Genomic DNA, 27,922 nt, shown 5'->3' with positions numbered 1-27,922 from the left:
AAATGTAAGTGAATCTCAGTAAAGAAGTTAAAAGTTTGAAATAGCTTGTTTTAGGCATTTGCATAGAAATATTTTAATATTTTCTTCAAATTAAGACAAATGTAAAATTAAAAAAGGCTTTATTTTTGCTGTGATATTAAACAAGATGTTTTTTTTTTGGTATTTTCATATGTTTTTTTAGGGACAAAGGAGCAGACGGGCCAGTTTATTAAGCTCAAGGGTGAGAACCACCACCTTTTTACTGGAGCTAAAAACTCAGCCACCGTGGCTTGGAGGTACAATAACATTCTTTGCAGTCGGTTTCTGTCCAGTTTCAATAACTTCTATCATTCTAACTTTCATAAATATCCATCCAGTGATTAACATACTTCTTTCGGTTTTCCCTCTGTCCTTTTGTTTGTATAGGACATTTCTGGAGAAGATGGGCCAACAGGGGAAGGACACCCACTTGCAGGCCAAAACAATGTGGGACAATTTGAAAAAAAAAAAAATAATTTAGAGTATGTTCAGAAGTTCTCATGTCACACACAAATAAAAAAAATATTTCTAAAAGTCTTGTTAGTTTCTCTGTTTAGTCAACTCTTTTTTTCTTCCTTCTAACTTTAGGATTGTAAGTATGCAGGGTCAGGAGAGGGAGTCAGTGAAAAGCCCACTGCTGCTACTTGGCCCTGGTGTGTCCTTATGGATGAGGTGTTGGGACAGAGACCTTCCACAACACCTCCTGTCCTAATTGCCTCCATCCCTGAAGACACTCCAGGGCCAAGCTGAGCGGTGGGCAACCAGATGGAGAAGGAAGACAGTGAACCAGCAGGAAGGGGTCAGAAAAGAAAAAGGGACAGATATGAGGAGATGATGGAGTTGATCAGGGAGGACATGAGGGTACAGAGAAAAGCAGAGGAGAAGAGGGCATCGAGAATGGACAGACTGTTTTCCATCTTAGAAAGAATGGCACGAAAATAAGGTGATATAAAAGAAATAATATTAAGTTTTGTTCAGATTGTTTCTTAACGTTTTATGGTGTTCTAATAAATTTCAAAATTGTTTTTGTCACTAATGTTATTTACATTTGATCTAACAATACATCAATGTCATTTAAAGTTATAAACAGAATTTATTATGAAAATTACAAACAGCACTTTAAACAGAATGTGGAAAAAAAGAACATTCAAACAGATCAAGATTACAAGACAAAAGGCATAAAATAAAACTTTGTACAAATATTTACAATGGCGACAGCAGGATCAACCTGAGTGACCAGTTCCTGGAAAAACCTCTTCAACAGAACAAAGAGGCAAATGTCTCTCTGAACAGAAAGTTTCTGGCGGTGTGGCTAAATCTCTCGCAAGGTCAGAGACTTAGATGGGATGCTGCAACTGAGACCTGTGGTTTGTCTTTCTGGATGGTGAGCGAAGCATCACACAGGTGGTCTGCAGATGTTTGTGATGCCTCTCTCCGCTGTCCACGTCAACGTCCATCAAGTGGGTTTAAAGGGCTGGCTGAATTGATGGCTGCCACATCACTAAGAGGTAATCGGAAAAATGCAGAATTAGAAGATGGTGCTCACAAAATATTACAATTAGTTATACCCCTAAAAAATTAATCACATCTATAATATTATACTTGGCTGACACAGTAGTCATGTTCTGGTGGTACCTCCTCCAGGCCAGACACCTCAGCTGAAAGCTGGTCCCGCCAGAGAGCAACGCTGCCTCAGTCCAAACCTCACCCTCATCCTCTTCTACAGCCTCCTCTGGGTCATCCTCTGGGGCCATGACATCCTCAGCACCAAGGCAGATGTTGTGGAGGATGGCGCATGCTGTTATGACCTGAAAACTATTTAAAAGAGGGTCCATATGTGTGTATGTGTATATATTATGTATAATGTATGTATAAAATGGATCTAGGTCAAAACCTACGAGAGGTACAAAGGTGTGGTGCTCCTCCAGCGCTTGCAGGAAGATGGCCCTGAATCTGGTTTTCATCATTCCAAAAACACGCTCTATTATAGAGTGTGTTTTGGAATGATGGCTGTTAAAGCGCTGGGCTCCCACACCTTGTATTGTCCTCTTCTAGGGAGTGATGAGGGGGAGTGGATATTGGAGGCATGGGTACCCTCCATCAGCAAGGATAAAATGCCCTGGAGGAGGATAAACTGCACAGTGGACTGTGGTGGAGCACCCTGGAGTCATGCACTGACCCAGGCCAGCCCACATACGTGTCAATAAAATGGCTCTCAGAAACTGCCAGCAGGATTATGGAAGGGAATAATTTCCTGTTCCTGTAGCACTGACCATCAGGGCTGCTTGGACACCTGAAGCGGATATGGCAACCGTCAATTGCACCCACAGCTTTAAGAAAAGCTCTGTGGCGTGGCAGCCCTGCAAACTCACGGGACACAGCCTTAAGTCCTCAGGGGTCTTTAGAAGGTAGATGACCTGGTGACGAATAGCCACGATCTCCTCTGTAACTCGGTAGACGATGCGATGGACAGTAGAGCGAGGCATCTCAAACACTCTGCAGACCACTGTGTAGGATGTGCCACTTGCCAGCCAGAAAAGAAAAACTAAGGTCTCAATAGTAGCACCCATCCATGTCGCCTATCCTGGTGCACAAGATAAAGCAGCACTGCCAGAGACTCCCTGCTCAGCCAAAAATCAGGCCTGGTGTCCTCCTGGTTGAAGAAGCGATCAGGACTGGGACACTCAGGTTGATCCTGCAGTAAAGGGGTCTGACCTAGAAAAGGGAAGAATGGAGATGGAAAAACACATTATTTTTAAGGCATGCTTCTGGATATTTTAAGTGATCAAAGAAAGTAGATACTAATACACCAAAAACGCTGCATTATTATATAATTATCTAAGACCAGCCAAATGGGATCAAATACTTTATAATTCCCCATGCGCATGCGCGCTTACCTCCAAAACAGAGCGGTTGCCAAGGAGATCGGTGCGTTCGATTTAATGGACTGGGAGATTTTACACATGTGGTGCACAGACATAAAAAATCGCCGCTTGCGTTAGGACAGGACGAACAATAAATCACTTACCATCTACAGACTTTTCAATAAAAACTGCGAAAACAACCGAACTGTCAAATTTTTAATTTAAATGAAATCAAAACTTGACCACAATGCAGAGAACAATAACTTCTTTGTTCAAAAGAAAAGACGGAAACTCAAGATGAAAAGTTATGCATCAGAAAATGGTTTATCAGTGTTTCATACATGGCAGTTCTTTAACAATTGAAAAAAATAATATATATATATATATATATATATATATATATATATATATATATATATATATATATATATATATATATATATATATATATATTGTCAAGTGATTCTTATTTCTGCCTTATACAGACAGCCTTCAGTAAAGTAAAATATTGATACATGTTGATTAGTTTGAGTTTGGACTTTGCTGAGAGAGATCTTGAGGGGGGCACTGATGAGAGTAACAATTAACACACACACACACACACACACACACATATATATATATATATATGTATATATATATATATATATATATATATATATATATATATGTATATGTGCATGCATATTTGCCCCCAGTGCCTCCCCAGCCACCCCTCTAACTCCGCCCCTAAGTACCGGCAAGAATTTAAAACTACTTTCACCCCTGTATGTAACACATTTTTGCATTCATTGGTGCCTGAAGAGGGAAGCAAGTGGAGCAGCTGCTCCCTCATTTTACTCCCTGCCGGTCAAAAAAGTCTTAATTCAATTCTCACTGTACGGTATGAGATTATTTGATCTAACTCATCATATAAAAGAAACTTTAACTCAGCATGATACTTACATTCAGACAGTTAAAGCAATGAAGAGGAAAGGTAAAATGAATGAACGCTCCATCAGCTTTTTCAGTATTACAACAGTACTGAATATCTCTAACTTAGCATAAATCTGATCAAATACAGTAAAAAATTGTAAATTTAAGCAGCAGGTGGCTAAATCCTGTAACCAGTCTAACATAACTGCCTACAGCAACATGCAGACAGTTGCAGAAATCTGTTGCTCCTTACCACTCATAGAAACAGGATCCCAAAGACTGCCTATGAACTAAATCTAGCTGTACACCTTTTAATTGGGCTTAACAATCAGAATATAACCAACAAACAAAAAAAAAGAATACAGAAGTGTTAATCAGGACTAATATGAACAATTACGAGGAAATCAGTCATCTTGAAAGAAAACCAAATAGTTTACATACAACATAAATAAATAATTACCAAAATAGCTTTGAATTCTTCATGATCAGGTGTTTTATTTCTACTTAAGCTGAGTAAGCAGTCTTAGAAAATAACTGGCTTTTCTTTAACTCCTTAAGACAGACAGACCAGCAGGTGTTTAGACCCCGGTGCGAGCCGGCTGAACTAACGCCCCATCTATCTTTAAACGGTGTCACACCGCCTGTCCCTCATGTTCGGTGGAGCTCCAGGAACTCTGGAGGAGAGTGCTGAGTCGTAAATACCTCTGTTTTTAAACTGCGCGCTCCCAGCATGCTGAGGAGGAAGGGTCAGAGAGTGTATGTATGTGGTGGGATAAGCTGCTGCTTTTACAGCACTGCTCTGGGAAAGTGTAGTAGAAAACATTTGCATGATTTTACATGACAGCTTACAAATCATAGCACAATAAAACCTAATTAAGAATTATCACTCTCAGTTTCTTCGTACCGATAATTCCTCTCTGGTGTAAGATATTTGGTTGATATAAAAAGCGTTTAGCACCTATGGGCACTTCTGCTGCCAAGAAGATAGAACTGATGCCAATTTCTACTGGTTCTATTTAGCCCAGCTCCACTCCACTAGCCCGCTTTGCGAACGATTCCATGACTGTTTTTTCCGTACCGGTACCTGTTATCTTGGTCTGTGCTCCTGAGCAGGTACGACCGGGGCTGAGTAGGGACTACATGTGATGTGAACACACTGCTGTTCACTGATTGGCCGTGGGACTAGAAGAAATGAGGAAGTTTTCACTGAGGTAGTGCAGGGAAAAGTTAATAAAACTCAAAAATGACTACAATAATATTAAAGACCACAATGGCCTGAGCGGATCAAACTAAAATATAATTTTACTATTTACAAATCATAAAGCATGCCTGAAGGTTGAAAGAACACATCAGCTGTCTGAATTATATGCAGGCGGGGCACTGTACTTAATAACATCCTTAATCAGCTGATCACACATAACATCAGCTGTTGAGTTGCACCATAATTTCCCCCAAAACACAAAACAATACCACCATGACACAATGTTTCGTTTACAAATTCATTGATGGACCTTAAGCAAACCAGGGTCTGGAGGAGGAAGGAGCAGGCAGAGAGCAGCTGTCTGTAATCAGACTGCCTGCATCGGATAAAGTGGGGCTTCAGCTGCTATAGCTCCAGCTCCAGGTTTTCTAAAGGATTAATGTTTGATACTGAAATTGCATCAGAAGAAGGTTGATTTCTGTGTTAATTTGGCCATTTTCTGCCAGAAGCCAGCATATTTTTTATTTAAAAACATGACAGCTCAAAAGCATTTCAAAACTATTTCATCACAAATCTCACCAAACTCCCACGAAGTGTTTGGATCCCAATAAAAGTCATTCCATAAACTGTGCAGGTTTACTATTGTGATGGTAGGTTAGCATTTAGCATCTAATGTTTTTTATGGAGTTCTGGTGATTATTTTTTACCTCTCTCACTTACCTCTTGACTAAACACAATGGCAACATAAAATAGGTTCCTTACTTGCCTTGTTTGTCAAGCAGTTATGACCATGTTTAGTTATTGTAGCCATTTAGCAATTCCTGAAGATCAACACAGTGGCCTAGTCAAATGAACGTTCTTCTGTTGTATTGCTTTTATTTCTCTTCCTGAAATGGCTTGCATGACCTGTAACAGCTCTCCTGCGCTGGGTAAAGTGTCCCAAAAAGGCAGTTTCCAGCTGCTCCGACATGTAACGCATTGACCACAGCAAGCAGACAGGTCATAAAGGGACTGAAAAAACAGCAGGGACAGGTGCAGCAACTCTCTTAGAGGCTAATGACAAGCTGATTGGTGCTGCTGTGTGGACAAAGGTGGAGGAGTTTCAGATCTTTAAAAATGTTCAGTTTTTTACCACATTTAAGTTTTTAGAAAATTTGACAGACAATTCATTGAATTTTAAGGCTGTCATTTTTTAAGATCAGGGCGTAACCGGCAAGAAAAATATTGGGTTTTTATTAAAGCCCTTCCAGCCAATCAAGTTTATTTTACAAGGGTCATGACCTGTAAGTTGGCAACGTATTTAAATGATGATGACATGATGATTTCTTGTCTCAGGTTTATTTATAATCTCCCAGCACATGCCTTTAGAATAGATTTTCTAGCCTGAACAGGAGGCAAAACTCGCTAATGAATGAATGAGGGTTTGGCTCATAATCAGGATAATTTAACCACAAAATGCATCTGTTGCATCAGATAAACATTTAACAACAAATCTTCATTTTGCATAAGCAAAATTATGTACCAACATTTGTTCTTTTGGAAAGTTTTTTTGTTGAGATCTGAGTGAAGAAATCTGAACAAAGTTTTGGTGACTGAACGAGTGCGAAATGAAACTCTTGAAGATGAGCACATGTGTTTTATAGGTTAAAACAACCATCTGTGGGCGATGGGAGACAGCTCGTTGGAAACTTGAGGGCTTGAACGTTTTGTCGTGCCACGCTTATTCTCACGTTTGTGATGGGTGTCGAATAAGTGCGAGTCCAACTCCAGCCAAGGTCTGTACCAAATATGTTCTGCAATAAACATGACATTCATTTGCATCTGCATTTAGTTGAAGATGAACCTTCATCTGGATATTACTGTTTTAAAAGAGTTACTCGTGATTTTTTTAGATGCGTTGAGTATTGTTACATAAGTTTTTTCAAAAGTAATGTTTACATCTTAATGTGTAGTCTTTTTAGTGATTATCTCTGGAAAAGAAGGTGATTTTCACTTCAAAATTAAACCTTGTTTCACTAATGAAACTAAAGATAAACAGCATTGAGAAAAACGGTGGGACACCTTTACCCCCTTCAGCTGAAAAGAACTTCAGTGAGACATTTGTTGTAGCCATCTACTAGTCCCTGACATCGATCTGAGGAAGGTTTGTCCCACTCTTCACTTTCAGTTATCAGATGTTAAAAGGGCTTTGTGCATGTATGGGGTAGTTTCAAATCACCAGGCAGGAGATCATGAAGGAGATCAAGAACTGGGCTTTGACTTGTTCTAAGACCTTCCTTTCTTCATTCTCAGCCCATCCTTAGTAGGATTACAGGTATGTTTTGAATCCATGTCATATTGCAGGGTGCAGTTCTTTTCCAGGTTTAATTTTTTTAAGATGGTCTCACATTTTTGTCAACCACCCTCTGATACATGGCAGAATTCATGATAGATTCTGTGATGGTGAGCTGGCCAGGTCCTGCAGATCTTGCTGCAGCAAAGCATTCCCAAGCCATGATACTTCCAGCTCTCTGCTTTACAGTGGTTATGAGGTTCTTTTTTTGGAATATTGCATTTGGTTTATGCCGACATGGTTTCTGTTCTTGCGTCCAAATGAATAAACTTTTAGACTCAACTGTTAGTATTTGAGACGCCTTTCCTCATTTATTTATTAGGAGAAATCGTTTATGACAACATTTAAATGGCCTTTTCTTCTGTTTTCTAATGATTGTTTTATATGAAACAAATTTCTTATTATTTGTAAAATGTATATTTGATTTCCAAACTGTCTAAAAACAGTAAAGTTAAATAAAAAAGATTTACTGAGCTCCGTTAGAAACAGTGTAAAGTTAAACAAATCCAGAACTGAAAAATTAGCTGAAAATGATTTCCGAATTCAAACCTTGTTAGGTCTGCTGCTTTTCTTGCTGAGCTATACAAAAACAATAATCAATCCCCTCCTATTAACAGAGGATTTAGATCATAAGCCAGTGTATCGACAACAACAGAGGTAGCCAATAACGACGATAGGGATGCCTTTTTCTGTCTTCTTCAGAAGGTCAGCTTTTATCAGCAGATCCCTGAGGAAATTTACCAGAACATTAAAGGGCATTTTTCTTCTTGTTTTTACATGTTTCTTTTCACATGACGCATCAATATAACGGTGTGACTGAGCCCTTTTTTCAGCACTAGTTCAAAGGACATGGATAAACCATAGAACTGAATAAAAGTTGCACCAACCTGAGTCTGTATTTTAATGAATCTCTGTACAGTGTAGAATGACCCAGTTCAGGTTGGATCAGTTAAAGGATCTTAGATGTTGATCAGATGTAGTCCATATCCCTTAAAACATTGAAATGAATCATAAACTGCTCCTCAGGTACCAGCTTCAGAGAAAGAGTAGACCACTTGATCAGCGTGAAAGTGACAGATCTTGATCTCATTCCAGATGCTGTGAGGTGACTTGAAACAGGCTGTGCATGTCAGTATCTGTCAGTGTGAGGTTTTGAGTTTTAGTTCTTTGTTGGTTTCTCTGCACTGCTCTGTCTGTGTCCTTCAGTCAGCTTTCCTTCTAGTTTTGTTATGATTTGGGGTTGTTTGGTTTTGGTTTTTTTTTTTTTTTTGTATGTTTTTCACTGTAAAGGTTTTGAATCGTTCTTCTGTTTATTATTGTTATTATTATTATTGTTAGATTTTGAATCATGCTTCTGGTCATACTTTAGTTTTGTCGTCTTGTTCATGTTTTGTCAAGTTTGGTTTTCGGATCTGGTTATGCTTTAGTTTCATGTTTTTCTAGTTTCTGTTAGAGTCTCTGTTTTGCTCCAGCCACGTTTTGTTCTCCTGTCAATTAACTTTATTCAGTTCACCTGCTCCAAGCCAATCTGGCTCCTTTCTTCACCTGGTTCAAGTTCCTTACATACACCTCCGTTCTGTTTATTCTTTGCGGAATCATTGTCAAATCATGCTCAAGTCTTGATTTTTGGATCATGCCATGCCTGTCTCTTCTGCCTGTTTCTGTTTTGTTCCTGCCTCGTCTGTGAGTGAGTTTTTGTTTTTTATTCATTAAATCTTTTCCCACTTACCATCATGCTGCCTGCTAGTCTGCATTCCGGGGTCCTTCGCTACACAAACCCTGACAAGTTTAGATTTAAGATATATTCTAATGTTTAGACAACTTTCTTGGTTTCCTGTGTCATATGTGTTTATATTTTCCTTATAGATATGGTCCCCCCGGTAATGTTCTTTAGTTAGTCTCATTGTTTATGTGCTTCTGTTTACTTCGATGTTTCCTGTTACGTCCCTGCACTCCCTGCTTATTAGTCTATCTCCTTGTTTCCGCAGCTGTTCCTGATTCTCTCCCTGACCAGCTTCCTTAGTTCATTGGTACATTCTCCAACCTTCCTCTCCCACACGCTTGTCTGCACATTGGCCCAGCAAGGACCAGCATATCATGACTGTACATGCAAGAAGTATCTCAAACATCTCAGCTGAAAGTGATGAGAGGGGCAAACTTTCCTCAGACTGATGTGAGGGACTGGTAGGTGGCTAAAAGAAGCATCTCAGTGAAGTTATTGAAGTTAAAGGGTTGTTAGGTGCAATAAAAATACCTTTTTTTAAAACGTGCAGTGACATCAACCAACATCTAAAATAAAGCACCAGAAAAGCAACAAATAGGCAATGAAAGAGGCAGAGCAATGTAACAAGGTAGATGAATGAAGTAAATGGCTTATAAAGTGGCTGGTGCAGTACCTGACCTCTTTATATTTTTAAATCCAAGTGGTCTATGCAGGAGGTCCAAATAAATACAAGCTCGTAAGGTGCAGTTATTCCATAGATAGACCCTGGAGACTCCTGGAGATGACAAGATCTTATTAGTTGAGAGGGAGGCAGGTGGGTGAAGGTCCAGGGTCTGCTGGTGCAGTGAGGAGAAGGGTGTAGCAGGTTGGAGCTGGGAGACAGTTGAGCTTCCCCAGTCATAGCTGAGCCAGGTGCTGCTTTGTCAGAAATGTTTTTTTTTGTTTTTGTTCATTGTTTGTGCATAGCAGAATCAAGTGAAGCACTGCAATGACGCAGACACACACCTGAATAAACAGAGGTAAAAGAAAAGGAGTTTACGAGGAGATTCTTGACAGCCCAGAAAAATTGAAGGTCACACAAAGAGAGATACGTGTCCACTGATCCACAGGTCGGTACATGTTTGGACACTTTGGTGCATATCTAATAAAAAGCTGACTTTAAATAGAAATCAGTAAATGTCAAGGCGGGTCATCCAGGCTTAAAAATGCAATCAGAAGCTTGACAATAGATTTAATTCTGTTCCAGCTCTGACGTCTGTAGACGGAGGACACTGGCTTTGACTCAACTATGGGTATTTACAAAGCACATGGTGCAGACCCACCTCACTTCTAACCATTTAAATGGGCTTTGATAAAAGTAGAGGTGAATGGTTAGGTAATAGGATGTTTGCAGATATAGTTTTCTGTTTTTATCCAATTTTTTACCTATGTTTTAGTTCTCTCCGCTCTCAGGGTTCGTCACAGGCTTCCCCGGCTCAGTCTCCTGTCAGGGGCCATATGGCAGTGTTAGGGCTCTTGGAGCTTTAAAGGGGAAGGGCAGCCATGTCTCAAGGTGTCAGAGGGGAGGGAGGTTTAAATTTAACTGCAACAAGGCAGATAGCTGCAAGGCAGGTCCCCCCTCCACTACCCACCCTTACCACCCTGTGTGCTCACCCTCCTCTCCCAGAAATACACAGCTTGTCCTCACAGCCACCAGCCTCAGACATCATCACACTCACGGCAGCAGCAGAAGCAGCACCTTCGGTCTTTCAAGAACCGCCGCAGCCCATCAACCTGGACTGTACGAGAGGATAAAGGAGGGACGCTTTGCTGCATTCACGCTGAAGATAACACGCTGAGGAGGTCTGAGCTGGCAGGCTGCAGGAAACCACTGCAGAGGCACAGCAGCACCGGGGAGCTGAGGCTTTGCTGTGAGAGGTAAGGCTGGAGCTTTGCTCACAGAAGCAGGGTGGGTGTGTTTGTGTGCATCAGAAGATGAGTATGTGGACAGCCCCCAACCTTTTTTTCTTCCCTTTTCTATAATGGCAGAAATGCCAGTTGGAAAGGATGCAGGTCTGTGACAGTAAGAATGTGAAGTCATTCTAACAGTCCAGCCAACATATTACTCATCAGTGCCTTTGAATCTGAATCCGCCTGAATTTCCGCAGGTTAATGTACAGGTTCTTTGAAGTTCAGTGGATTATAAGAGTAGCCTCTGAGTGGTACATAATCTTTATGTAGCAGCTTTTGTGTGCAATTCTTGCTAATTGGACAGATATGGAGATTAGATTCCTGAGGAGGTGGTCGTCTCTTGAGTTCCTGCTAATCTGAACTTAATCTAATAGGATTGAGATGACTCTGATTAGTTTGAGGAAATATGCTCATTTTGATCGATTTGCTGTCTCTTATTTGTATTACTTTGTACATTTTTGTTGAATGTCTGATCCAACTATTACTTCTGTACTGCAGACTCAAATTAAATCTTTTTTGCTCCTGCACCAAAATAATTGCTGATCAAACAAGAACATTATAATACCAAAACTGGTGGCTACCCTTCAACATTTTCCACAGCGTTGTGGTGCTTGCAGCCAGGGGATTTCCAAAGAGCAGCATACAGTAACTGGGTGCACTGAGGGCGACAGAGGGAGGGAAGAGGTCAGGTTACTAGCCCTCTGCACTAGGATCTCAGTTTGGAAACACTCTAAGGCCACTGGGAGCAATAGACTGAAGTCAAATGTCAGGCCGAGAGAACATTTTTCAACACTTGATAATGAATTTTATCTTTGCATCAAAAATTCCAATGTGATTAGTATATGCTCAGACAGAGTCTGCCGTAGCCCTTAGACATACTGCAGCTGCTTAATATTAATATTTTAATATTAAGACTGTAATTTAGATCATTCTAGACTCTAGCACATAACTACTGATTAATTAATTAATTACTGATAAATCATCAACACAGTAAATCATTATGGCAGCATCATGCTGTGGAAATGCAAATCTTCCGATATGTAAATCTATGATGGCAATTATATAATGTTTTAGGACATCTACATGCAAAATGCTAGATGTGGCAGAAAAGGAACACTGCACCTAATAGACTAAATTACTATGATGAAGCATCTAGGCGTATCAAAAACGACACATTTGGCAACATAGGGTAAAATGATATATGGCCTGCATTTGTATAGCCCTTTATTTAGTCTGAGGACTCCGAAGCTCTTTACATTACAATCAGTCATCCACCCATTAATACACAACACTGACAGTGGTGAGCTACATCATAGCCACAGCTGACATCACAAAAACAACTGATCCACAGAAAATACCCAAATACTTAAGGTTAATACATACATATTTACAACAGTTTTTCCATAAAACATTTGATTATATTGTTATTTTTTTGTGTGTGACATTTTAAAGGCTGATTTTTGAAAATAATCCATTTTAATATCTTGCTTCCTATAACCATTTAAAAAGGACTTCGTACTCTATGGGACTTTCTGACAGAGGGTAGAAGTATAGGATTTAATACAACAGGTCATTGATGAAAGTACCTGCTTTGTTAAAGATGCACACACAAAACAGCATCTTTGGCCACATAGGGTTTAAAATTAAAAGAATTCCCACAGCACAATGCTGCCACCATTTTTCACCATGAGCATGGTGTCTTCAGTGTTTGTTTTGTGCCACACCTGACATTTTTTATGTAGTAGTATCAGAAATGATAGATTTGACATTATAGTAACATAACAGTTCATATCTTAAAATGTGGATTTTAGCATTAGAGGGTTAACGGGCCACAATAAACCTAAAATGAAACCATGGGTGCTGTAATTCCCACAGTCTTCTTATCTATGAATAAATATTTGGGCTGACAGAAGGGGAACACTGAACGCTCCGTGCAGATGCAGCTTCCAAGGATTGGGGAGGGATTTAGAGCGTGACAGGAAGTGACAGGTTAATCTATTTAAGCACGTACGATAGCTGAATGGAGCCTCATAGCCTTCTGGTGCTACAGCAACAATCTCAGCAGATTGATCAACGAATGTACAGCAAACAGTGTTTGTATATTCAAATAAGTTAAAACTCAAAAGAGTACATGAGTTGTGTGTTGTGTCAATAGATTCATAAAGTAAAAAGTATTAAGTTGCAATGATATCTTTAAAATCCAACTTCTTTTAACAGCAATCTAACCCCTATAAAAAGGTTTCTAAAATTATGTGCCTAACTGAATTCACTTGACAGAGTAAGGAGGATGTGTATTTTTGTAGTGCCTTGCAAAAAAATTCATTTGAAACTTTACAACCAATTCAACCTGGAAAGACTCACATAAAGGAGAAACAATAAGAAGACGGTTAAATAATTTATTAATGAAAGATTATTTATTTGGCGCTCGGATCCCTGAGGGAGACGTAAACGCTGAGGATGAAGTAGGTTTGAATAAACATCTTAGGATTATGATTAGGTACGTCTTCCCCTGCTGGGATCCGATCCTGGTGGTGGTGTAGGCCTTGGTATGGAAGGAGTTGGGGGCCCATGGTGGAGAAGGGGTGGAGGAGGGTCGAAGCACAGCAGAAGAGCGGTGTTTTCCATGCAGAGGGTCTTTAAAAGTGATGCCCTGGGAGATGATTGGCTGAGGAGGAGTGCGGACCTGCCGTTGATTGGAGCAGCCAGTGAGGAGTAATTGGACGTGGCGGGGGTGGTGAGTCTTCCATGTTGAATTTTCAATTAAACTCCATTTCAATTGAATTCCATTCAGTTTTATTTATATAGCGCCAATTCACAACACATCGTCTCAAGGCACTTCACAAAGGGTTTGGAATATTGCGGGGTTGTTGGGGAGGTTAGATTAAACTACGGAGTGTTAGAGTTTGGCCATTTTAGAATGGGCTATGTGTAGGGGTACTAAGTAAAATAATAAACTCATAAAGTTTTTCCATGTAGAGCCCACTGGTGGCCATTGTTATACTAAAAACCACAAGGATTGGGGGTACTTCTCTCTGTCAGACTGATTATAACCATTGGAAAAGAGAAGGAGTCATGCAGGTAGCAGAAATAGAGGGTGTGTTTGCACCTCAACCATAACTTAGCCGGTTTAAGCTAAACCTGACTCCCCCTTACTCCATCCAACAGGGAGGGAGGAAGGCAGAGGTAAAAATAATTGGAGAGTGTTGTTTCCTGTTGCATTGTGTGAAAAATGGGTAACATTAAAATGGGCTAAATCAATTTAATCGAATCATACAGATTTCAAGACAGGTTCTTACATTCCAATTAATCCTAACTATCAAACAGTGCAGTCAGATTCAGTTATTTATTCTAATTGGATAAAAAAGTTTTCTATCTAAGGAAACCCAGCAGATTGCATCGAGTCAGTGACTTGTAGCAGTCACAACTCCTGGATGAGCATGTAGCGACAGTAGACAGTCACTGGCAAAAAGAACAAAACCATCACTGATAGAAACCATAAGAAGTCCCAATTAAAGTTTCCCACAAGCGATGTTGGCCTTTACACAAAATTCTAAACATGGTGGTGGCAGTGTCATGCTGTGGGGAATCTTTCTTTGAGCAGTGACAGGGTGGTCAGAGCTTATGGGTGTATGGGTAAAGCTAAATATAGGTCAATAGTGGAGGAAAACCTGTTAAAAGCTGCAGCAGACTTGAGACCAGGGGTGGACTGGCATATGGGACTACCAATGATTTCCCTGCCGGGCCGGTGGTTTAGTGGGCCTGTTCCAAGACACCTCTATCCTTTTCTACATCTCCTCCCCCCAGATAGGCAGATCTGGTGTAGTGGACCTTTAAACTCATGATGGAGCGCCCCAGGGCCAGGAAGACAAACAGCCTGTGAGGCACTTATTACTCAGCGGTAACGAATCAGCAATACCCTGTCCTCACTAGTACCAAATAAATTAAATCTCACCGTTGTTTTGTCTCTCCATCCAACAGAGAGATGCGCAGTGATTACCTATCAATCACTGGCACTATAAGGTACATTATATAAGTCCTCATTAGCCGTGAAGATAGAGCGGCGAAAGCAAACTAGGAATTGTAAAGGTGGCGCTGAACAGTTGAGAGATAAAATAGGAAAGCGCTCCAGGAAAATGCAGCAACAAATTAGAACATTTTGATTTGTACTAAAGATGTACTAAACCCTGCAGAGGTAAAATGTATTTGTGTCACTGTAAATAAGTACAATTTAAGTAGTTTACACAAGCCAAACATTTACTTTTGCTTCGGTATGTTTTGATGTAAATATTTTATTTTAATATATTTGAAACCCACTGAAGTAAGCTCTTAATGAGGTACTTTTTACCTGTATTTGAGTAAAATTTTACACTGGTAACTTTACTTGGTTCAAGTTAAGTTTTGAAGTTGTTTTGCTAAAAGGCAAGAAAATATGTGGCTTTGTCATAGTTTACCTTATAGGCTAAATATGTATACATATATATGTAGTTGCTGTAAATTTTATTGACCATCTGATAATAAAAATTGTCACATCAGCACTGTAACTATGTGTGTATAAATATATATTTATAGGCCTATGCTAGTCATTAAAATTCCAATCCAGCAGTTCAAAGTGGGCCAGTCTGTCAGGAACTCACGGGTCATGTTTTCTCCCCAGTCCGCCCCTGGTTGAGACTATTGTGAAGATTCAACTTTCAGCAGACATTGAACCTAAAAAGCCAGAGCTACTATAGAATTAGATCAAATCATATTCATGTGCTAAAATGGCCAAAAAATAAAGCGGCATTTTATTTCCAGATTTCTGGAACCTTTTCCTAACTTCTCAACTAGTTTTTTCTTTACTTTGGTATTTTGCCATTTAGTAATGCAAAAGCATAAGTACTGAACAGGTATGTCGGCCCAGGCCAATGAATGCATGTAAATATTCTCCTCACAATAAAACTGAGAGGTAAAGTGGAAGAAGACACCACTTTAAACCATTCATTCTCAAAGCTTTACCTAACTGAGGTAGAACTTTTGTTAGAAGAAGTTGCAATGTTTCACATGAAGATGCCAATTTTCTTGATGGTAAATCCCACTATTACCAGGAATAAAATGGATGCTACTGCAGCAGTTATGCGAGGCCCTACAACATAGGGCCCTACAGCATAGAGATTTACTGTACAGTCACATTGGATCATCAGGGGCATTTAGGTTTGGTCAGATGAAAAAAAAAATGATTCCATTAGTCACCATGAATGAATGGATGGATGGATAACCTATGAAAATCATTTGCTGTTTGGACTTGAAACATGTTTCTGCTGTTTATGTTGAGAAATGTATGCAGGTTCCATTTCCAAGTGAATGAGGGGAAAAAAAAAACTTTTGTAAATGAACTGAAAATCGCCTACGGTACTTTTACATAATCTGTATCAATTAAAATTTACACATGCAAATTGAGCTTTTTTATCTTTAATTTATGTAAACTGTGGCTGTCACATGTATTTAAATAAATGAAAAAAACTAGAAAGCTTCCACTTCCTTTAATCACTGTTTTGGCATTAAGAAAAATTTATTATTTTTTTGCCACAACAGAAAAAAGGCTTTGATAAGGAATCACATTTTAGTTTGTAACACATGATTATGTAGATATAAAAGAACATAAGTCTTTTCTGTAGCAGAGCGTTTCTTTGTTCTGTGCTGTCAACTAAGATTGGCAGATTGAGGGCAGTGGGGCAAGGGTCATTAAACAACACATGCATTAACACAAATCTTTTGACACCCTGAGCTTCACCAGGTGGAGAATGGATTATAAGACCTGGCTCAATAGGATTATCTGAAGTTTGATTCACTAAAAACAGTGTGTCCTCAAAAAAGCCACTGTTTTTTTCATAAAGTGTGGAAGACAGTTTTGTTCTTTCTTTGCAGAATGGTAGAAGGAGTCCCTTCAGTGGGGTCAACCAGTCCAAACAGAGCCTACTCCTAGGGGAACACACAGTGTTGCTTTCAGCTTTAGGACTGGTAACATGGGATCCTATTTCCCCCACAGAACTGCAAATCGCTCAGGGAAAAGCTTTCTATATATACAGAGCGAGAAACACCGCTGTTGTAAGACATTAGACAGTCTATATTTCACACAGCTTGGCCTGCAGCCTTCTGCTGCCAAGCCAAAATAAATCGACTGAGATCAGTTTTACCAGCAGGACGGCCACTGAAAGATCAGGTGTGTGCTTTCGCAGAAGCTACTCCTGTGAGAGAAAGTGAGGAAAGAAAAACATTTAAGGCTCAGGGACTGATTGGGACTTATCTTTTCCAGATCGCTGAAAATCAGTAGAAACAACTTAACTCAAGGTACTTCAACAATTCACATACAGCAAGACCCTTTTGAACCCCCCTTCCCCCAATACCCCATTAGAATGTTTAATGTATATATTGGGTTGTGACCATACTAACATTTTAATACTTGACATTCGGTATCATTTCATAATAGATCACTAAAATATAACCACGGTTACAGTAGGAAAATATTTTCATTGTCTTAAGTAAGGCAAAATCCTTCAAGCTGCAGTAGGTAACTTTTAAAAAAAATTAATTTTTACATATTTCTTAAAATTGTTACTATGTCCTGAGAGTAGCATATTGGACAGGTAATCTGTAGAAAAAAATCAAGCTCCTCTGGCTCCCAGTGGTCCAACAACCATTTGCAGAAATACAAAGCTCCTGGTGAAAAACAACCAATCAGAGCCAGGAGGAATGTGTTAGCAGTGTCAATGATGCTGCACTGTGCTTAGATTAGAATATTTCATCAGATCAATAAAAAACATTTTAATACAGAAATGTGGGCTTAGTGAAAACTATGTTTAATGTATGTATAAAGGTTATTATTTTCAAAAGGAACTTTAAATCTGACAAATGAGCCTCATCGGAATGCATAATTTAGTGAATATGACTATATTTGCTTGAGGTGCCAAAAGGTGTTGAGGCTGCTGTATGTGTGTTTAATGTGGTGCTAGACTAAATGATTCTACTGTGACTTTCTGCAGCAGGTACAACCCCTCCTCATCTCTATGGTGGTGTAAAAGCGAGTGCTGCATCAGTGCACCATAACATGGAGGATCAGTGACAGATGACGGCCTATGCTGTCTTCAAAACTATTAGCAAATGATAGAGCTAATTGCTCAGACGTAAAGTGCAAAAAAACAATATGATGAAATGCCAAAGCTACACCAGCCACATAACTCTGTTTTTAACTCAGTAACTCCTAACTGACTTTGGCAAAACATTCAAACTGCTTGTAAATGTCAAATCTGAGTCATACTTTTAAAAGTTCAGTGTATTGTTTCAGTCAGATAACATTAAAGGAATAAAGGAAGGGATTTGCTCAAGATGTTTATGCTTCTCTTTACCAGCCTGCAGTACATCACATACATATAAAGGATCTGAAAGCCTATAAGTGAGAGTGTTATTAAAAGAAAATGTGTTGGATGTCAGCGTGAAACTCTGCATTACTCGAATGCCAACCAGTTTTGCAGTGATGATGCTGTATAAAGTCACATACGATTGAGCTGCTAGTCAGATAACACACAACAACAAACACTACTCTGTAACACTATTGTGCAAGGACATGGATAAAATGTGAAATGCTATAAAAAGATGACAGAATATAACAGCTTTTAGGAAATGGCTTTTCAGATTATTTGCAGCAGATTTTTAACCCCTGTGGTCTTTCACGTACTGATGCTTCTGAGCTCATCATCTAGACTACTGGGATTTGCCAGTTAGTTATCACCTTTACTTTATTTAGAGCCTACAGTCCTGTACAATCCATGGTAACTATACTGAGAGGCCCTGTTGCAAGCTAATCCCTTGGAAGGTCCAAGTTTTTCCATAATATAGCAAAAATGGTTAGAAATTAAGGCAGTAGGCAGATATGTCGATACATCTAATAATGACTTCTACCTGTAAAGGCAATTTTAGGTGTGTTAATCTTGCTTATCTGGTGCAAAGTAAAATCACAGCAAACACACGATCAATTCTAGGAATCACATGTAACAATTTTCTCAAATGAATGTTACTTATAAAATAAACAACACTTTTTTAGTTTCAACAGTGAATCGGTTTCTTACTTTAATGGACAGCTTGTAACTTATGCCTGTGTGTAGCACACATTTACTAACTTGCTAAATTGCTCTTTTTTTCTGAAGATGTATCCAAAACTATCTAACTGTCATACTTGTTTTACATCATCTTTCATCAATTTTGACATTAAAGATAACCAAATACAAAATGCAGTTTTCAAATTATGATTTCGTTTTTTAAGAGAGTTAAGTTGTCCAAACTAACTTGGCTTTATGTGAAATGGCTTTTGTGGATCACTAATCTCTTCTTGATGTTTTAGCCTACGTCATGTTATCAGAAAGGTTCTATTTAAGTAATTTCTTAATTCTACAGGTCTGGCACTAAACAGAAAGAAGAAAATGTGACAAAAACACACAAAAATCCTGAAGAAATCTGTAAGGGAGCAAAAACCCACCATATATGTGGGTCTATTAAAGATGTTTACACATTTGTTTTCGTTTCAGGTCCTATTTCTGATTATGATAAACTCATCATCTGCTAACATTTTACAAAAAATGTTCCTCGTTACTTAAAATTTTCATGCTAGCTTAAGGCTACATAGCTTTACCACTGTTGTATTGTCCATTTGTTAACAAATGCAAATATACTAACCTGGTCACCAGTTCCTTTCAACATAAATAAACAGACTGTGCATTAGTGCCACATTTTTGGTTTGCAACATTATGTAATCACTGATTAGCTAGCTAAGTTGCAGGAAAGCATATCTAGGGGGCCTAGCTTATTTTACAAAAATGCATTAAATAAACAAAGCCTTTAAAGAGCTCTCCGTTGTGCCAGTCCCAATGTTGCTATTTCTGGGATGTATCCCCACCATTGGATAGGATCTGGTTGTGAAATTCTTAGCATGACTGTATAAAGTGACACAGGTGGTGGCAGGATGCTAAATATGCACAAGAGGAATAAATAAAACAATCTGCTTTAAGCATTACCCTCCAATTGTTGTCTGTCTTTGTGTTTGCCGTTGCTATAGGTGTTGACCTAGCTCAGATGAGAGGGCTTAGCGTGGCTCTAGGACTTTGCGTGGCTTCAGCATTCACTAAATGACAGGGTCAATTATCAGGCTATTTTCTGATGACCCACTGGCATTTTATCTCGTACCTCTTATTTAGGAGAAGTGAGGCATGTTGAGAGCAAACAAGGCCAGGACAAGAAAAGGACAGTGTTGAGAAATGTCACTTTCCCACCCATGGACAGTTCATTTACCAACTCTAGCCTGGAAGGATTTAGAAAAACTCTTCAGTTGGCGTGATTTGCAAAGCGAGCGATTGCGTCTTGCCCCTGGTGTCACTATGTGAAGAGTCGCATGTCAGAGTGAGAGCAAAATGTGTTAGACAGGGTGAAGAAGGATGCAATGCTTCCATCTGCCAGGATGACTCATAACTAATGCAGAGGGCCAGCGTTACATTCATGTCCAAATTGTGAGGGATGAACTAAACCTTGCAATGTTTCTTCTAAAGTTTCCCTTTGAATATTCTACATGACTATCATACTCAAAAAATTTGAAGGAGGTGAAGTTAATAAAGAAGTGTTCTTTTCCCCTGATATATACTCTGCTTCTGTGAGGTATTGCTAGATGTTAAAGAACTGCAGCTTTCCTATAAAAAAGAAAAGCACATATGTTTGAACGGTGAAAAAACTGACTGAGCTAGCAGACGTCAGCACAGCAGCTGAATAATAATTCAGTTACAAAAAAACCTAAACATCTCTCTGCATTAAGATTGTCTCCAATAATGTCAAGACTTGTTTTTCCAGCAATCGCACTACATCCATCAAAACTGTTTAGCTTTGGCTGCAGGGTTTGGGAAGTTTTTCTTAGACACAACCCACATGCTCATCTCTGTTCAACACTACAAATGAATTTTCCTTTCAAATTTAAGACTTAAACAGAATTTTATACAGACTTTCCAATGCTATAATGTTCATTGCCAAGATGCATTGTAAAAAAATAAACTGACCTACATAAATTTCCTTACTTTTTGTGCTAAGTATTTTTAATTAAAGTTGCATATCTTTCTACAGCATTAAATTGCAGGACAGATACACAATAGTGTTACATTGCAGAAAACTTTCCAATGTTTTGCCAGAAATTTTACCAACCTGAACACATCTTCAGACACCCTAGTTTGTTTAGCTAATCAGCGGAAAATGCTTAGAACTGGAAGGAAATGGAACCTGGGCAACCACAGGGTATATCTGGCCAACTACATTGCAGTATGATCCAGCTTTCTCCTCACTTTCTACTTTGCAGGTATTGGATGTCCTCCAAATTTAGCCATGCGTTTGTAAACTGCTGCAGGGTCTGCATCACAGGCAAAAAGGACCCAAACGCAGCACTCATTGAGTGGAAGATAATGTGGAATATCTCTGCTTTTCTGCTTCATTTATGACCAGATATGATTGCCACTGCAGACCAAAGAGGATTTTTATTGTTTAAAACCATGGAGGAGTTGCCTCTGCCAATGATCATTTGTGCTTAAGCTTAGACACATTAACACGGTGCAGGAATGCAGCCACAGCAAAGAGCTTCACTGCAAAGAGCTTCAACCTATATGAAAACAATGACAATGTCATTTATACACCATAAATTGGGGATTTAAAAGCATGCTTCATATTTTTTTATTTTAATTCAGAATACTAATTAGGAAAGAAGTTTGCAGCCATTCTGCATGACCATATGACACAGCGTGGAGCTCGCTGACAAACACGCCTATCTGCATTTCAACAAGTCACTGTAAAGGACCAAAGAATATAGATATCTGTATATAAATAAAGCAACAGGTTACGTATCAGCTCAAAAACACAACTACTCTACAATGTATTCTCTATTTAACATGCATCTTACTCTAAATACTTTGAATTTTCTTTACGGATCTAAGCTGTTGCGTCTTAATATGTGCTGTTAATTTCAGCATGTGTACCAGCTGATTGATGCTCCGAGCCTGTAATCCTCTGCCATCAATCCTCAGCCACAACACAGATGGATGGACAGAAGGCATGCATGAATGAATCCATGCATGCCAATGCACACTTTCTTCATGTTACTTCTTGCTTATTCAACTACAGCTCATCTTTAGTTTTGCTTTTAGAGAAAAATAAACTTACAGCAAACTTTCATTCCTCTGCATCTGCAAGCCTCTGATGCATTGATCAATAAACTATATTGAATAAAACTACGCCCAATGACTGCAATAAAACACACCAAAGTCATAATAACTGACACATTTGTGACGTCTCATATTTCTTCATAATTTGCTTCTAAGTACACATATTTTCTTGTAATTTTTTTAAATGTTCTTGATTAATAGCTCAAAATTATATAAATAATTGCAGCCAAGAGTATTGTACCTATAAGAGCGGTTTTCTGTATAATCAAGAAATTTAAGGTTAAAGGTTCAGTACAGCAAGATCTTAAATAAGTGAAAGAGTGTCCAATAATGTCAGGACCATATGTTGCCTGGAGAGTGCACTACAGAACGGTGTTGCCACCAGTGCCGACCTTGCTCAACAACATCCTCCACGCCATCAGAGTGTGTCATAGTCTTAGAGATGATGCAAAAATGACACTTGTGCTCAAGAATAACAACAAGGATGCAGAATCTTTGCAGATTACACAACATGGACAACGGGACTGAGATACAATTATTAAAACTTCCTTATGATTGTCTGGGACATCTGAAAAAACATTTGTTTAGAGAAGAAAGTAGTCCTGTGAGTCCTGTGTGGTGCCAACAGCAAAGAACCCTAATACAATTCAAGCAAGGGGTCCTCATCCAATGAAGTGGACTTTCAACCAATTCTATCCAAGAAAACTCACATGACTAAAGAGCGGGGTCAAAATATCCTCCAAGAACAATTTCCTCCAATAGTTCAGACACATTTTGGTCATGATCTGTATATTTTGTAGTCTGATAGAACACTGTCCCATCCGCAGCAAATTTGAGGGGGTCACGTAAGACTTTTACCCCCAGAGGTGACAATAACAGGTTGTGGGATATATTAGTTGTATTCATAAATTTAAATGTATTAAAATTATTAATTGTATTTATATTTTAAGTAGACAGTACCATCTCTGAACCTGGCTAGCTTTAATCTCACTGCTGTCAATCAAACATAAAAATAGACCTCTCTAGCTCTCCACCTCAAAATTATTATTTAACACCTTTTCTCTCTTATTAGGATGACAAACATATGAATGAAATACTATAGTATGTTTATTTTAGCCCCCAATTATTTGGGTAAAAATCAACAGTCAAATGGCGTGTGTGTGTGATGCCACTGTTTGTTTTTGTAGTGTTTGTGTCATTTATAAATCAGCATGTCAATTGTTTATTGGTGTACAATTGCTAATACTCCTGGTGTTGCAGCTTTGTGCTAATAATATAGTGTTTAATCGCAGCGGACAAAAAGCTTTGCACCCATTTTTATCTGGGATCCCAGCCTACCGGCTGTGTGCTCCGGCCCCACCTCTGCAGTCCTAGCGCTGCCATTGCCAGGGTAACGTAGCAGTTGGCTGGTGAGAAGGCTTGTTTGTAGTGACGGTGAGATGAAGCCTCATGAAGCCATGAAGCTTTTCTTCCAGTTGCTCAACTCATGAGCCAAAGCATTATGATGCTTTATTTGCTCTACTGTGCCATCAAGTGGACAATAAATGTAAAACAGGCAGAGTGAATATAAGGACATCACTTGATGTGAACCTGAATGTTTTACTTTGTTACCGTGCTTATAATATTAACCTTAATTTAACCAGATATAGGCTCCATGAGGAGGCAACTGGCATCTCCAAGATGAACCTGGAAAGCTGTGTTCCCTAACCAGGAATGGAACCCAAGCCACAGTGATGAGAGCACCAAATCCTAACCACTAGACCACCAGGAAACACTTCTTTGAGAAGACCCAGTCCCTGAATTAGTCACCTTTTATGGCTGGCTTGCAAAGCCTTGAATTTCACCACATGCGTCATCAACACAAGCCTCGATACGCGCTCCACAAAAATCTTCCTGGATTACTCGACACACACTTCGAAGCCTCAACACAGGACACATCAGTACTTTTTTGGTACGCTTTACTGAGGCTTCTCAGATACAGCTTAAAGGGGTGCTTCACCTATTTTTTGCAGCGTTTCCTGAACCTTTTCAACACCTGGTAGGTACCTGTCGATGGCCCAGATGAGGTGCTTTAGCGCCGTAGCTCTTTCTCTCTTTTTCTCCGCTTGCATGAGGTGAACCTGTGGCCCTTGCGTCGTGCTCCCCGGATCACTGTGGACCTGTCAACTCCAGTCAGAAAAAAAGCACCACTAGCAAATAAAACTTTTATTCTGAGAGATTATTTCTCATTCTAGGGATTGGACTTTCTTTGCGTGACCGAGACCTGGCTGAGTGTTGGTGAGTCCAGCTTTTTCACAGAACTTTTACAGGATGATTGGTGCTATTTTACCTGCCTGCGGACATCGGGACAAAGAGGAGCTATCTCCATCATGTCTGTTCAGCAACTTTCAACTGAGTTTCTTTGAACTGGGTTATTCTCAAATGGTGGTTTGGTCTATCAGCCTCCCAAGTAATGCAATGACTTTCTTAATGACTTCTCGGACTTTCTTCCTAATTGTCATGATTTCAATATTTATGTGTGTTGTCCTGATTAGCCAACGACTAAGGACTTGTTAAATGTCTTAGACTTTTTAATCTTGTGCAGTTTGTGTCTGGTCCCACACATGAATGCAGATACACAATTGATCTGGTTTGCTTATTTTTAACCTGGAGATCTGTGATGCCTGTACTATTTGAAGTTCCCCTTGTTATAAGTGCAGTCAAACCTCCCGGGCTCCTCGGTTTTGCCGCCTCTTTGACCCGTCCACCGCTACTCAGGTCTCGGCTGTTTTTAATCAGAGATGTGGCACTTCACAGTTTTCATGCAACAAATTGCAGAAACTTGGCTAATAGTTTCACTCTACCTTCCAGCCTGTTATGAACACCATTGCTCCTTTTAAGACCAGACAGCCTAAACCTACATCTGAGCCCTTGTTGAAGGACATTATTTCAGTTCAAATTTGAAAGGACTCCTGGTGGCATTACCATAAAACTGTAAAGGATGCCAAAAATCTCTCTCAGATATTCTGTCTATAAACCACGATCTATAAATGACATATTTTATTTAAAAATCATTGACTCTTTCCTTAACCTTTACCAATATTTCTTATAGAGGCCTCCTTTTATCTCTGTGAATATTTCCTTCACCCTTTCATTGAAAAGGTCAGTGCCATAAGGGCCTTAATTTCACCTCCTGCCTGTGATCCCTCAATTTTTGTTACTGCTTGTGAGGTCTTTGACAGGTTTGAACCTGTGACTCTGTCTTTTCTTCTGGTAAACATTAGTCATCTGAAGCCATCAGGTTCTCCTAAAGTTCCTGTTGTTCCCCGACTTTTTAAAAAGCTTTTCTCTATTCTGGAAGCAGTTGCATTTTGAACATTTTAACAGTTCTGTCCTCTGGTGTAGTCCCTGATCATTAAAAGCATGCAGTGAGTGGTACAACCTCTACTTATATGTATTGTAAAAAATCTTTTTTATTATCTCCAAAGGCCTTGAGAAGATAGATCACAGACAGTTAATCTTCTTTCTTGAGGAGCATAGCATTCTTGGGTTTTTTCAATCCATTTTTAAAACTCTCCACAGCTCTGAATCGGCTCTTTTAAAAGTTTTTAATGATATCTTCTGAGCTGTTGTCTCTAGTGACTTTGTCATCCTTGTGCTTTTAGATGTAATGGCCACATTTGACACAGTGGATCATGATACACTGCTATCTTGTTTAGAGCAGTTGGTGGGAATCAGGGGCATTGGTCAGGAGTAGTTCAAGTCCTATTCAACAAACCGAAAATTCTGTCAGCCTTGGTGGTATAGTATTCTCCTCTGCTCCTCTTTGTTGTGGCGTCCCACAAGGCTCGGTTTTAGGACCTCTCTCCCTCAATCTGCTCCCATATGGTTTCATACTAAATAACATGAACTTTTATACCATTGCTACGCAGATGACGGTCAGATTTATGTCTCTCTTAAAAAGTCAAATGCTTTCTCTATCAATACACTTTTTAGATGTCTTGAGAACATAAAGGACTGGATTGCACTTAACGTTTTGAATTTGAATGAAAACAAGACTGAAGCGATGTTTTTTGGAGGCACTACTGGGCTATCTCATGTGGATTTAGGTCCATGGCCCAGTCTGTGATGAACTTGGGGGTTCTAACTGCAAAAACAGAGTTTGTTCCCAATTCTTTAATTGATTCTGTAAAAAATATCATAGTTTGATGACAGAGCATTTTTTTTTTTTTTTAGGATCAACAAGTGGATTTCCAAAGAGCTATATTAGCTACAAACAGTGTGCAGTGCAGTACAGAGGATTAATAACTGAAGGCTGGTGAATCTAGCTTGAAAAGGTCACTACTAAAAATTAAAATGTGCTGCCATCTGCTGGTTCATCATGGTATACTGTACATGGGTACAGTAGGCTAAATCCTGTAGCTTATTTACTCAGTTTAATTTTCCAGATTGGCATGCATGTTTTTATGGCAGGACACCCTCCATTTCTGCTACCTGTATGACCCCTTCTGCTGGCAACAACTTAATGCTCACCCTCTACCGATGATCCACATAGCCCTGTCTTTTAGTGTTTTACCCTTTCTCTCTCCTAGACATGGCAATTGACTGAGCTTAACTGTAACAAACTCTGTGCTCTCTTTCAGACTCTAACATTGAAAACTGGCTCAGAGTGGATCTGTTCTTTCTTTCTAGGTGAAACGACTAAAGGAGCTACATCCATCAACATTTACTTTTCCTTCCCATAGAAAGTACTCCTGGATCAGTGGTTCTGTGTTCTTTTTGTGTCTCTGCTCTGTTCTCTCAAACTCCCAGTCGGTCGTGGCAGATGGCCTCTCACACTGAGCCTGGTTCTGCTGGAGGTTTCTTCCTGTTAAAAGGGAGTTTTTCCTCTCCACTGTCGCTACATGCATGCTCAGTATGAGGGATTGCTGCAAAGTCAACGCCAGTCACTGTCCACTGTCTCTACATGCTCATCCAGGAGGAGGGAATGCTGCAAGTCACTGACTGGATGCAATCTGCTGGGTTTCCTTAGATAGAAAAACGTTTTATCCAATTTGAATAAAAAGCTAACTCCGACTGCACTGTTCAATGGTTAGGATTAATTGGAATGTGTGTTCCTGACTGTTGTGAAGAGCCTTGAGACAACATGTGTTGTGAATTGGCGGTATATAAATAAAACTGAATTGAATTGATTTCTTCAGATTTTTATTTCAAAGACCTACTGTGTTTGAATTTACATTATTTATTAACACATATTGAAGTTTTAGAACCTGATTTACAGATGAGCATGATTTGGAGTAGGATATGTGGCACAGAGCAGTGAGGCTTAAGATATCAAGGCTTTAGGCTTGCGCAACCCTGTCGGCGATCCATCTTCTTTCGTGGTGGCTCTTGTAGTGGCTAACCATTTCAGCTATTCACACCTCCCTACCATCAGATCTGTCTGGAGGTGCTCTGTGCTGCTGGGCACTTGGGACCCTCGGTGGTTGTGCAAAGGGAGAAGGGAGGATGGGGGATCTGATTTTAGAACTGGAAAGAGATCTACATATTTTTGAAATGTTGCTTGATCAAGGGGAACTTTGATGTTTAGATCAGCCGGCTTGAATAAAATAAAAATCGCATCCTATATAAATCTCAATTAAGGTCAGCAACTTTGAGAATAATATTCTCAAATTTTATACATTAGTGATAAAAAATTGTCTCAAATCTAGCAGAATTTTA

The 27,922-nt window shown here is 39.4% G+C and overlaps 1 protein-coding gene across 1 annotated transcript in view; it reads left to right on the top strand.

Annotated features, from left to right (window-relative positions):
* The first annotated feature begins 10,836 nt into the window (after positions 1 to 10,836).
* Positions 10,837 to 27,922, top strand: part of filip1l (filamin A interacting protein 1-like) — a 105,429-nt gene continuing 88,343 nt past the window's right edge. Inside the window, exon 1 of the mRNA XM_047355428.1 lies at positions 10,837 to 10,970. The gene's annotated coding sequence lies outside the window, so the exon portion shown is untranslated. The remainder of the gene's footprint in view (positions 10,971 to 27,922) is intronic.

The sequence above is a fragment of the Girardinichthys multiradiatus genome, chromosome 24 (assembly GCF_021462225.1).
Source record: "Girardinichthys multiradiatus isolate DD_20200921_A chromosome 24, DD_fGirMul_XY1, whole genome shotgun sequence".
Taxonomy (NCBI): Eukaryota; Metazoa; Chordata; class Actinopteri; order Cyprinodontiformes; family Goodeidae; genus Girardinichthys; species Girardinichthys multiradiatus.
This window is presented reverse-complemented; position numbering and strand designations above follow the sequence as displayed.